Genomic DNA, 8444 nt, shown 5'->3' with positions numbered 1-8444 from the left:
CCTAAGATTATGGAGCACCTCTCATTCTCCATCTGTAAAAAGGGGTTTAAAATTTCATAATATATACAAATACTGAATCATCAGATCGTACACCTGAAAGTAATAGGTTATAATGAGGGTCCAGATTAATTCAATTTGGATTAGCAACCCCAGTGTATCCAGAGCAGTTCCAGCTGTCCTACGGTTGTGGCTAACAAAAAAAAAAAAAGAAAGAAAGAAAGAGAAAGAAAAGAAAGCATATGATCCTCAATTAAGCATCAGTTGTTTTATTCATTGAGTGCTTACCATATTCCTAGCACAATAATCCCTCCATTCCTATCTGAAACGCTGGGAGAAATCTTAGAAATTCGTACGGGGGGAAAAAACAAAGCTGGCTGACTCCTAGAACATTAATATTAGAAAGGTAGGTGAGACACCTTCCCAAGCAAAATGCAGTTTCTGGAGATGTTTGCACCCAAGGGTTCAAAGCGATTCTACACCTGTCACACATCCCTTCTGAAAAGGAACCTCTAAGACCCGCTTTAAGAAGGAACATGTTCTTGGGGGTCCTGTCCATGATCCATGCACGGTGCGAGCCAAATCTCACGGCGTCGGTCGTAAGTACTAACGCCAAAAATTAATTAGGCTGTCCTGTAAAGAGGAGGCGGAGCTGGGAGAAACAGCTGCTTCGAAAATAAGTAACAGGCACCGGCGCACACGCTGGTTTAGGCACTCACTCCCATCAGGGGAAATGACGGCTAGGACAGACGATGACTTTTTTCTCTTTTTTCAAGAAAAAGGCATGGTGAGGGCTCTCTGTGCGTTCCTGCCCGCGGCCCCAGTCCCCATTAGGCTGGGAGGCAGCCCCCTCCGCAAGCAGACAGGGCCGGCAGGAGGAGGGTGGAAGTTAGGACACCGACCTGAGGAGTTCAGATCGTTGGGGCGGCTCTCGACCTCGGAGCTCTGCTCACTGCCCATGGTGCCGGCAGCGGTGGCAGCGGAGGAACGGCGGGCCAGGCGGTCACCGCTCCGGCGGCGGGACGACCGGGCAGGGGCCGGGGACAGGGATGCAACACCGAGTGTGGGCACCGCTGCAGGGCCGACCTGTGGAGACCGCGCGCCCGGCCCACGCAAGTGCGCGGGCGGCGGGGGAGGGGAGGCCCTATTTGGGGAACAGACACGCAAGGAAGCGCAGCTCGGCTGCACGAAGCTCGCCGGCTTTCTTCGGGGAACCCTAAAGGGAGGAGGTGGAGAACGCCCAGCTTCAGCCCCGCGAGCGGCCGGCGGGCGGCGCCGCTCTCATTCACTCGCTGGTGCGCCGTAAGCTCGCTTCTTCCCGGACGCGGATTGGCGGCGCCGGCTACGCGCGGCCGTCAGTTCCGGGTTGGAGAGCCCGCCACGCCCCGGCCCGAGGGAGGGCGGGTAGGGTGACTAGGGCGTGCAACATTAAAGGGCCAGACCGTCTCAAAGCCAGAATCGTCCAAAAGAGTAAGTCCTTTGCTAGTTAGTGATGTGTCCCCTTTAAGCATCACCCATATGTTGGCACTTTATGGTTAGAACTTTATAAAACGTGGGGGGGGGGGGGTTGTTTTGTTTTGTGGAGATATAATTGACTTAACATTTTATTAGCTTCAGGTGTACAACCTAATGAATCAGTATTCGTAAATATTGCAGAATTTTATCTTATTTTTTATTTTTTAAAGAGATTTTATTTATTTATTTGACAGAAATCACAAGTAGGCAGAGAGGCAGGCGGCGGGGGTGGGGAGGGTAGGTTCCTCGCTAAGCAGAGATCCGGATGTGGGGCCCGATCCCAGAACCCTGAGATCGTTGACCTGAGCCTAAGGCAGAGGCTTAACCCTACTGAGCCACCCCGGTGCCCATATTGCAGAATTTTAAACCCTGTTTACAGAAAGAGAAAGAGGTGCTAGATAGGTCTAGAATCCCAACTGTCTGCATGCAAAGCTTCTGTTTCAGCTCCAGAACCTAGGAGTATGGCAGTGGGCCGCACACAAAAAATATAGACGGGGCTGGAAGGGAGAGAAAATGAAGAAATAGAAAATGCCGATTCACATGGTAGGATGTGTGGGGGCCCTCAGAGGAAAGCGGATGCCCCAGAGCACTTTCTGGGGACATTTACAATTATCCACAAGCCATTCCGAAACCAGCAAAGGTGAGGATAGAGTATATTTAAAATAAAATGGAAACTTCCAGTTTGGGCAGATCAAGGGTAGAGTCCTAGCAATGCAGTGCCACCAAGGAACTGGGTGTCTCTGGGATTCTCAGAACTTTGTAACCCATTTTATATTATTTCCCTCATGAAATTTCAAGCAAATGGCCTAACATAAATGTCCTATTTATAAATATAATCTCAGAAGGAATGCCAAGTGAACTGTATGGTTAAGTCCCTTCTACTTTATAATATCATAGACATTTTGTTACCTTATTTACTCTTCAAAGCAACCCTGAGGCCCAAAAACAGGTAACTTCCTCATGGTCACCAGGTAGTCAAGGGTGGAAATGGGATTTAGGATTGTCTGATTTCAAACTCATGCCCTTTCCTTTACTCACCATTGCAAAGCTATGAGAAAATTACAAATGAATGTAAATTCTATATTTGGTGGGAATATGAAGAAAGAACCAAATACTGCCTGAGAGATCACGTAGGCTCCTAAGAGGTGGTGTTTGACTATAGTCTTGAGGCTTACATAAACCACCAGGCTGATGGGACCATTCCTTCTTGGAGAGCCCCTGGTTCCTCTCCCAGGGCTGCCATCTTTGGGGGTGGGCAAGAGAGGAGGGAAAAGGGGAGTACAACACATGTTCTGTTTCTTGTTCCACCTTTTCCACCTCAAAGTGAATTTATATTGTATTCCATGCCCTAATCCATACTGATGTGATGATGTTTTTATATGCTTTCTATTGGATGAACATTCTATTCTAAACTGAACATTGTAAACATTCTCAACTGGAGAATGAACAAATACGTCATCCTATTCTCTCCTGGCCTACAAGGTCTTTGTAGAGAAATCTGCTCATCACCTTATAGGGGTTCCCTTACATGAAAGAAAATTTGTTTCTCTTTCTGCTTTAAAAATTATCTTTGTCTTTGATTTTAGACAGTTTTAATTATAATATGTCTTAGAAAAGATTGTTTGGATTGAAATTTTAGGTTGACCTATTAGCCTCAAAATCTTGGATATCTAAATTTCTCCCCAGGTTTGGGAGGGTCTCAGCCATTATTTCTTTACATAAGCTTTCTTCTCCTTCCTTCTCTTATCTCTTTCTGTGACTCCAGTGATATGTACATTGTTTTTCTTGATGGGGCCCAGTAAGTACCATAGGGACTTTCTTCATTCCTTTTCATTCTTTTTAATTTTTTGCTCCTCTCATTAGGTGATTTTAATTGATCTGTCTTCTAGTTCATTGACTCCTTCTTCTGTTTGGTCAACTAATCTCTTGCAGCTCTACATTAAAATTTTTGATTGAATCATTGTATTTTTCAGCTTCAGGATTTGTTTTTTTGCTTGTTTGTTTGTTTTGTTTTCTGTATCATAGTTGAGATTCTCATTTTGTTCTTGTATTATTGTTCTGATACTATTAAATTGTCCGTTCATATTCTCTTGCTCTCAGCATCTTTATAACAGTCATTTTGAATTCTTTGTTGGACAGTTCCTGGCTCCCCATTTCTTGGGACTGGAAGTTTTTTGTATTCCTTTGCTAGAGTCATGTATCTTTGATTCTTCATGATCCCTGCAGCCTTGGATAGGTGTCTACACATCTAAAGAAGCAGTCTTTATGAACTTTATGGACCAACTTTGATAGAGGAAGACTTTCACCTGTGGGTGGGGGCTTGCTAAGAGCATGCCATGATCCTGGGTCTAGTGGTACACAACACCAAGTGTCAGGGTGTGTGGCAGCTCTCAAAGGAAGGACAAGAGCATGATGTCTCTTTGGCTTAGGCCACTGGGATCTACAGCACTGAAGACCATGTGGTGAGCACTGCAGGGGGTCTGCAGTGTCTACAAGGGCTGTTGGGGTCCTCAAGCAGCACCTTTTAGTCCAGCAGCTAGGAACCTTGGGCTGGTAGCTGAAGGGGCCTGTGATAGTGTGTGGTGATATGCACTTGGCTGTGGGGGGCCACCGGCAGACATACATGGAGTGGTGGAAGCCAGAGCAGACAGCAAGGCCAGTGTCAACTCCATGCTCTCTGGCAGCTGCAGGGACTTGGGCTGTCAGTATGCACTATAGCACGGCTGCTAGATCTTGTCAGGTACATGGCAGTAGAGACCAATGACCAAGGGTAGGGCTAGGGCTAAGTAGGTGCACAGCTAGAGGGTCCAGCTGTAGGTAAGCACAGTGATGCAGACCCACAAGCAGCTGCAAAGGCCCTAGCCATCACTGTGCTTTCCTGTGGTTGCAGTCTCCCTTCCGGCATGGACACTGCAGTGGAGGCTGGTTATAGGTATCAGGCAGGTGGTGTGCAAGTGTACAGCTGGAGGGACTAGCCCTGAGTGCACACACACAGTGGAATCAGCCTTGGAGTTCTAGACTGGTGTCTTGCACTTGCACAGCTGCAGAAGCCTAGGCTGGCTGCCACTGTGGTTTCTGGCCTGGGCTGAGGGTAGGAGGGAGCAGGGAGGGACTCAGGTGGCTGATGTCAGTGAATATGAATGCCTGTGAGACAAAAGCTGGTGAGATCTGCAAGGGATCCATGGCAATTGTACTTGGCTATTGGTGTCTTTAGGGGTAAAAGCTGTTTGGCTTGGCTGCAGAGTGGGTCACTGTGAACCATGATTTCTCCCACTGCATGGCACCAAGGAAGACCTTGTTCCTAGCAGTGTCTATAATAGTCTATATGTCTCAGCTTTGCCAGTGGGGTGAGACTGAGGCAGAACCTTTGTGCACTCTCCTGAACGTCTGGGGGAACTGGTCACCCACTCTGCTCTCCCTATCCTGGCAAGGAGAGTTCCTTCTAAATGGGAGGTTTCCTCTTGATGCTGAGCAATACTGGTTTGGAGGATGAGATGACACAGTCAAAATGAAGCTATCTTCCTCCTCCTCATGTGTCATTATTCTCAAGGGCTTTTTGTTGTTGTTGTTGTTGTTGTTGTTGTACTGTATTGCTGATGTTTCTTAAGTGGGCTCCAGAACTCTCCCGGAGCTATTTTTGTTTGTGGATAACTGTCTTTTTTGTTTGTGATCAACTGTTTGTTGATCTTTTTGTGGGGATGGAGGCTGAGATCTCCTATATCACCATTTTTTTTTCCACTGAGAAGATAAATAAAATGTGGTATATTCATATAATAGAATATCATTTGCCACCAAGGAAGGATGTACTAAAACATGCTACTACAGGGATAAACCTTAAAAACATTATTCTATTGGAAAAGAGCCCATTACAAAAGATGATCTATTATAGATTGCATTTATATGAAATATCCAGAAGAGGCACTATAGGACACAAAAATAGATTAGTGGTTGCCTAAAGCTGAGGAGGAGGGGTGTGGAGGGGGAAAGAGGGAATAGCTGTTGTGGGTTAGGGGTTTCTTTCTGGGAGTGGTAAAAATGTTCAAAATTTATTGTGGTGATGATTGTACAACCATTGCAAATATATTAAAAATGACTGAATTGTACAATTTTTTTAAAGATTTTATTTATCAGAGAGAGAGTGTGGGCACAAGCAGAGGGGAAGGGCAGAAGGAGAGGGAGAAGCAGACTCCCTGCTGAGTAGGAATGGGGCTCCCCATTCTAGGACCCTGAGATCAGGACTTGGGCTAATGGCTGAAGGCAGATGCTTAACTAACTGAGCCATCCAGGTGCCCTTGAATTGTACAATTTAATTAGGTGAATTGTATGGTATGTGAACTATATCTCAGTAAAGCTGTTATCAGAGAAGGATATAGAAATACAAAATGATGTCATTCCTTGAGTCAACATTTACTGATAGTCTAGAACATGCCAGATATTTGCTAGAGGCTAGGAATGAATGATCCAACAAGACCTAGTCCCTATCCTCAGAAAGCTAACAGTCTGGTAGTGAGAAGATTAACTGGACATTTATAATTAGGATTCTGCTGCAGGGACTTTAGATGTAGAAGACATAGAAATGATTCCTTACAGCACCTTTAAAGTCATTTCCACATGAACATGTGATTTATATATACTATTGAACCGTCTTTTGGGGTTTATAAAGCACTTTCATAATAATGAGGGAAACAAAAGCAAGAGAAATGTAGCTTAACTTAAATATCCTTACGGCCCACTGATAGATACCTGAAACATGCAGAGGAAACCACGGCTGCCTTAATATTTATGTTTTACTAAAGACTAAAGGTAACCTTATCTTAACAGCAGCTAGCACCCTCAGGTCCTGAAGGCTTTGCTCCCAAATTCCTTAGAGACTTAGCTATCCCTAACCCCCCATTAACTTTAAAAAAAAAAAAAAAAAAGATATTTATAGTCAGTCACTCCTTACAATCCCAGTGCAGCTCTTTCCGCCTATGGGCCCTGTCCCTGTGCTATAATAAAATTACCTTTTTGCACCAAAAAGTTCTCAAGAATTCTTTCTTGGCTGTTCGCTCATGAACCCCAAAACTTACAAATTTCATCAATAATATTGGCCCTATATGCCAAGCCTATAAAGTAGATTACACTTTCTTGATTTTACATGGAGGTTAGGAATTTATTCTTGGTCACAAGCTAATAAGTCATGAAAGCAGGAATCAAATTTTTGAAACTTATGCATCTCTCCATTCCAGACTTGCTCCTCTCCCCATTTCTCTATATTGCCCGGCACTCCAGCCACCTAGTCTCCCACACCTTAAATCTGCTTACCCCTACTACCATAACCAACCAGTCACAAGTCTGAAGAACCTCTCTCCTTAATTTCTCTTCTAACCTCCACACCCTGTTCAGGGCCTCCTTACTTTTCCCATTTCTTGGAAAGCAGAAGGCCTCTGGCTTCACCTCCTTCAGTCCGTCCTACATGTGGCTGGCAGACAGAATTTTTAGAATATTAATAAAGTCTCTGGACCTGCCACTGCCCTATAAAAACCTTCAATAACTTCCCATCGCTTCAAGATAAAGTTCAAAATTTGGCATATGAGAACCTTCTTGCTCTGACCCCCGACTCTCTCTCTATTCCTCCATGTACACAGGGAAACTTCATTCCAGTCAGGATAAAATTCCCTGAATATTCACACCATTTTCTCTGTCTGCCTTTTTCTCTCCCTCTAGCTAACTGAACTTCAGCCTTCAAGGTTAACTTGTGGCTGCAAATTCAAGTCCACACAAAACCTACATTGGTTGTTTATAGCAGCTTTATTCACCATTGCCAAAACTTGGAAGCAACCAAGATGTCTTTCAGTATGTGAATGGATAAACAAACTAGTATATCCAGACAATGAAATATTATTCAGTGCTTTAAAAAAAAAAAAATGAGCTAATAAGCCATGAGAAGACATGGAGGAAACCTAAATGCATCTTACGAAGTGAAAGAAGCCAATCTGAAAAGGCTACATACTCTATGATTCCAACCACATGACATCTGGAAAAGGTAAAACTATGGCAATGAAAAGAACAGTGATTGCCAGGGGTTGTGGTGGGGGAGGGATGAATAGGCTGGGCACAGAGGACAGTTAGGGCATGAAAGTACTTTGGCGGAGGGTGGCACGTGGGTGGCTGAGATAGTTAAGTGTCTGCCTTCAGCTCAGGTCATGATCTCCAGGTCCTGGGATCGAGCCCAAGCCGCACTGAACCCTGCATCCTAGCTCAGCTCTGCCTCTCCCTGCTGCTGAGGCTCGCTTTCTCTATCTTTATTTCCCACTGTCTCTCTCTCTCTAATGAATAAAATGTAAAGAAAAAAAAGAAAATACGTTGTATGATCCTATAGCAGTGGACATACATCCTTACACATTTGTCCAAATCCATAGAGTGTTATACACTAAAAACATAAGGTAAACTGTGGACTTTATGTAGTTCTGATGTGTCAGTGGAGGGTCATCAGTTGCAAGAAATGTACCTTTCTGGTGGAGGATATTGTTAATGGGAAAGGCTGTGCATGTATGGGGGCAAGAAGTATATGGGAACCTTCCTCTCAATTTTACTGTGAATCTAAAACTGCTCTAAAAATAAAGTCTTTAAAAAAAAAAAAGGTTAAATTTTTCATTTCCTCCCAGAAGTCCAGATTATACACCCCTCTTTTGAGCCTCCTTAGCATCTTCTATCGTTATATTTATTCTTTACACAATAAATAAAATCTTCCCACTATAAGCATCTTGGAGGTAGCTCCAATGTCTTATGGATCTTTAATTTCCCCTGCACTTTAATACATGTTTTCTGAATAAAGTGTTTTTAAAAAATCTGCCTCCACCTAAATGGGATTTCTAAGGTATCAAGAGAAGAGAACCAAGAATCTTTTCAGGCCATGAGATGAAAAGAGATTTAATTCTAACTTAAACATC

At 44.1% G+C, this 8444-nt stretch overlaps 1 protein-coding gene across 1 annotated transcript in view; it reads left to right on the top strand.

Annotated features, from left to right (window-relative positions):
• Positions 1–1391: 1391 nt before the first annotated feature.
• Positions 1392–8444, top strand: part of MANSC1 (MANSC domain containing 1) — a 28489-nt gene continuing 21436 nt past the window's right edge. The window contains exon 1 of the mRNA XM_082742223.1: positions 1392–1467. The gene's annotated coding sequence lies outside the window, so the exon portion shown is untranslated. The remainder of the gene's footprint in view (positions 1468–8444) is intronic.

Source organism: Mustela nivalis, assembly GCF_964662115.1.
Source record: "Mustela nivalis genome assembly, chromosome: 7".
Lineage (NCBI taxonomy): Eukaryota > Metazoa > Chordata > Mammalia > Carnivora > Mustelidae > Mustela > Mustela nivalis.
Note: the sequence above shows the minus strand (reverse complement) of the source record. Positions and strands in the feature narration are given on the sequence as shown.